General features: G+C 52.8%; 1 non-coding gene across 1 annotated transcript in view; it reads right to left on the bottom strand.

Moving 5' to 3' along the window:
- Positions 1-1,624, bottom strand: part of LOC126311670 (small subunit ribosomal RNA) — a 1,893-nt gene extending 269 nt beyond the window's left edge. The window contains exon 1 of the ribosomal RNA XR_007554784.1: positions 1-1,624. This exon is cut by the window's left edge and continues 269 nt beyond it. This is a non-coding gene — a ribosomal RNA (small subunit ribosomal RNA).
- Positions 1,625-5,000: the final 3,376 nt, after the last annotated feature.

The following is a 5,000-nucleotide window of genomic DNA, read 5'->3' on the forward strand; positions in this document are numbered from 1 at the left end:
CGAAGGAGGTTCAGCGGGTTACCCCGACCTTTCGGCCTAGGAAGACACGCTGATTCCTTCAGTGTAGCGCGCGTGCGGCCCAGAACATCTAAGGGCATCACAGACCTGTTATTGCTCAATCTCGTGCGGCTAGAAGCCGCCTGTCCCTCTAAGAAGAAAAGTAATCGCTGACAGCACGAAGGATGTCACGCGACTAGTTAGCAGGCTAGAGTCTCGTTCGTTATCGGAATTAACCAGACAAATCGCTCCACCAACTAAGAACGGCCATGCACCACCACCCACCGAATCAAGAAAGAGCTATCAATCTGTCAATCCTTCCGGTGTCCGGGCCTGGTGAGGTTTCCCGTGTTGAGTCAAATTAAGCCGCAGGCTCCACTCCTGGTGGTGCCCTTCCGTCAATTCCTTTAAGTTTCAGCTTTGCAACCATACTTCCCCCGGAACCCAAAAGCTTTGGTTTCCCGGAGGCTGCCCGCCGAGTCATCGGAGGAACTGCGGCGGATCGCTGGCTGGCATCGTTTATGGTTAGAACTAGGGCGGTATCTGATCGCCTTCGAACCTCTAACTTTCGTTCTTGATTAATGAAAACATACTTGGCAAATGCTTTCGCTTCTGTTCGTCTTGCGACGATCCAAGAATTTCACCTCTAACGTCGCAATACGAATGCCCCCGCCTGTCCCTATTAATCATTACCTCGGGTTCCGAAAACCAACAAAATAGAACCGAGGTCCTATTCCATTATTCCATGCACACAGTATTCAGGCGGGCTTGCCTGCTTTAAGCACTCTAATTTGTTCAAAGTAAACGTGCCGGCCCACCGAGACACTCAACAAAGAGCACCCTGGTAGGATTTAAACGGGGTCCGCCTCGGGACGCGAAAGCACCCCTTCGGCTCGCCCCACCGGCAGGACGTCCCACGATACATGCCAGTTAAACACCGACGGGCGGTGAACCAACAGCGTGGGACACAAATCCAACTACGAGCTTTTTAACCGCAACAACTTTAATATACGCTATTGGAGCTGGAATTACCGCGGCTGCTGGCACCAGACTTGCCCTCCAATAGATACTCGTTAAAGGATTTAAAGTGTACTCATTCCGATTACGGGGCCTCGGATGAGTCCCGTATCGTTATTTTTCGTCACTACCTCCCCGTGCCGGGAGTGGGTAATTTGCGCGCCTGCTGCCTTCCTTGGATGTGGTAGCCGTTTCTCAGGCTCCCTCTCCGGAATCGAACCCTGATTCCCCGTTACCCGTTACAACCATGGTAGGCGCAGAACCTACCATCGACAGTTGATAAGGCAGACATTTGAAAGATGCGTCGCCGGTACGAGGACCGTGCGATCAGCCCAAAGTTATTCAGAGTCACCAAGGCAAACGGACCAGACAAGCCAATCCGATTGGTTTTGATCTAATAAAAGCGTCCCTTCCATCTCTGGTCGGGACTCTGTTTGCATGTATTAGCTCTAGAATTACCACAGTTATCCAAGTAACGTGGGTACGATCTAAGGAACCATAACTGATTTAATGAGCCATTCGCGGTTTCACCTTAATGCGGCTTGTACTGAGACATGCATGGCTTAATCTTTGAGACAAGCATATGACTACTGGCAGGATCAACCAGGGAGCTGCGTCAACTAGAGCTGAGCAGCCGGCCGCCCGGGAGTGTGTCCCGGGGGCCCGCGCGAACACGCAAGCGTCCGCTCAATTATTCTGCAAACAGGAGGAGGCCGAGCTCCCCTGCACGATACACCTCGAAACCCTCTCAGGTCCCGGCGGCGCGCAGCGCCGTCCTAGGTACTTGGTCGGTTTCGAGAGAGGCGCAATCGCCCGGAGTTAGGCGAGTAGACGGTTTTAGTGCGAACACCCTTGCTCCCAACTGAGCTTGCCGCTGCCGACAGAGGCCCGGGAGCGTGCTGTCGTGGCATTGCCGGCGGGAGACAACACGCGCCACCTATGGTGACCGGCAGCTCCAACGCCAGCGCCACACAAGGGCAAAGCCCCACTTGGGTGCAGAAGCGAACTCTCCCAGCACAGCGCACGCGCCAACACGTCCGCACAACTGCGATACAAACCACCTGCGAGAACCGCTGGGGCGACCGAGCAGCAGACGGCGTCGCGGCGCCGAGTGCCAGGCGGCGGCGCATCCTCAACGCACACAGTCCTCAATCAGACCAGCACACTGCAGATGTCCACCGCGCTTCGCACCGGGCTCGGCTGAACCAACTTTGGCCGCCAGGCGCCGCGTGCAGGGTGCGCCGCAGCGTAGCTGCGCCGCCTGCCGGGCCCGTCGGCTGGCGCTCCTGCCACTCGGCGCCCCCCACCAGCCGGCTGTTGCGCGTGCGCCCACGCAGCGCGCGGCCAACACGCCGGGCGGCCCCCCTTCACCGGCCGGGAACAGTCCCACCAAGCCACCGCCGCGTATCGCTTCATACCCACATGGGGCCTAGTCACGTGTGTGGATGTGGCGGGTACCGCTGAAACAACCGGTTAATAGCTGTACCGATCGTCGCCATCACAGATTCACCTCCAGCGTGAACAACCGCTCAACAACGGATTTCCAGTTCATTTGCGTATCTTGGGCAGTAAACGTAGATGTCCACCTACATTTGCGAATTCAACAATTCTTGCATGCCAGGATGTCATGTGTCACGACACGCTACATCAGACCACATACACACTGCGACATGTGCAGAAGAGAACACGTGGAAGGTGGCCCGCGCAAGTATGCGATGTCCCTTCCGCGATCCACTGTCAACCGGCATCTGCGGCATGTCCCAGATATGGAACGCGGTCCACCAGGGTAGCACTTTGTGTGAGGCAATACGACAAAGTCGGAATACACGCGTCACTACATCAGACGGCTCACGCTGACCTGACCTGACCTGACCTGACCTGACTCACCGCACCACCACCCCCAGCGACCCAGGGTGACATACAATGCGTTCGTACGTTCCTCCCACACGCCTCTACGGCGTACCACAGTGCAACCTAGCTGTTATTGGGAGACGAGACAAGTAGCATCGAGCACAACATATGGAAATTGAGATTCGACACCGTTGGGCACAGCCAGCGTACAGTCACACGTATCACACTACTTCACTCTGTACGTAACTACCGATGATCGGTACAGCGTGTGGGTTACGCGTACGACATCAGCGGACAATGGACACAGACCATACCACGACGTACACTGAGGGCGTCGACATCTGAATGCAACTGAACAGCTGCGAGGCTCATTTAACACTCACACGCCAGACCGACCAGCTTGAGAGGACAGAGACACAAAGAGGGGGACAGAGGGGGGGGGGCCGATATAGTCCTATTGCAGTACAATTGACAGTGGATAGCGGGAATATGTGGAAAGTAAGCAACACTCGCAAGACATCTACATGAGGATAACAACGACACCAGAGATTCCGAGCAGTGAACTATGTTAGGCAAAGGGACAACGTGGGTTAGGTTAAGGGACAACGTGGGTTAGGTTAAGGGACAACGTGGGTTAGGTTAAGGGACAACGTGGGTTAGGTTAAGGGACAACGTGGGTTAGGTTAAGGGACAACGTGGGTTAGGTTAAGGGACAACGTGGGTTAGGTTAAGGGACAACGTGGGTTAGGTTAAGGGACAACGTGGGTTAGGTTAAGGGACAACGTGGGTTAGGTTAAGGGACAACGTGGGTTAGGTTAAGGGACAACGTGGGTTAGGTTAAGGGACAACGTGGGTTAGGTTAAGGGACAACGTGGGTTAGGTTAAGGGACAACTTGAGTTAGGTTAAGGGACAACTTGAGTTAGGTTAAGGGACAACTTGAGTTAGGTTAAGGGACAACTTGAGTTAGGTTAAGGGACAACTTGAGTTAGGTTAAGGGACAACTTGAGTTAGGTTAAGGGACAACTTGAGTTAGGTTAAGGGACAACTTGAGTTAGGTTAAGGGACAACTTGAGTTAGGTTAAGGGACAACTTGAGTTAGGTTAAGGGACAACTTGAGTTAGGTTAAGGGACAACTTGAGTTAGGTTAAGGGACAACTTGAGTTAGGTTAAGGGACAACTTGAGTTAGGTTAAGGGACAACTTGAGTTAGGTTAAGGGACAACTTGAGTTAGGTTAAGGGACAACTTGAGTTAGGTTAAGGGACAACTTGAGTTAGGTTAAGGGACAAATTGAGTTAGGTTAAGCGATAATCTGGTACAGCCACAGTTAGGTTAAGCGATGATCTGGTACAGCCACAGTTAGGTTAAGCGATGATCTGGTACAGCCACAGTTAGGTTAAGCGATAATCTGGTACAGCCACAGTTAGGTTAAGCGATAATCTGGTACAGCCACAGTTAGGTTAAGCGATAATCTGGTACAGCCACAGTTAGGTTAAGCGATAATCTGGTACAGCCACAGTTAGGTTAAGCGATAATCTGGTACAGCCACAGTTAGGTTAAGCGATAATCTGGTACAGCCACAGTTAGGTTAAGCGATAATCTGGTACAGCCACAGTTAGGTTAAGCGATAATCTGGTACAGCCACAGTTAGGTTAAGCGATAATCTGGTACAGCCACAGTTAGGTTAAGCAATAAAGTTGGTTAAATTTGGTATTGTGGGAAAGGGGGAAGAGAGAGAGAGGGGGGGGGGTGGATAGTGGTGGCAGTACGCGGATGCCTGAGTCACCGTCAGATACGTCACGTCGGTTCGATGCTTGTAGCAAGAGGCTGGCGGGTCTGTGTCTCTCACTTCTGCAATTTTTCATGTGGTATAACACGAGGGCGGGGGGTGATATTTGGTGCCCCTCTGTGTAGGATGTGTGTTGGTTTATCTGAGCAATGGTAGTTGTCGGAGGAGTGGGGTATTGTGCTTTTATAGGTGGACCTACTGCTCTGGTTATCATAGTGTCGACGGTGCAATGTCGCAGAGAGGATGCACTCGACATTGTCGCATTCCAGATGTTTACGTATTGTGTGTCTCCGTTGCAGGCCGAGAGTGGTGCATGTTCGAGTGTCTGGCTGACGTGCGATTCACGT

This window comes from Schistocerca gregaria, unplaced genomic scaffold (assembly GCF_023897955.1).
Source record: "Schistocerca gregaria isolate iqSchGreg1 unplaced genomic scaffold, iqSchGreg1.2 ptg000439l, whole genome shotgun sequence".
NCBI classification, from domain to species: Eukaryota; Metazoa; Arthropoda; class Insecta; order Orthoptera; family Acrididae; genus Schistocerca; species Schistocerca gregaria.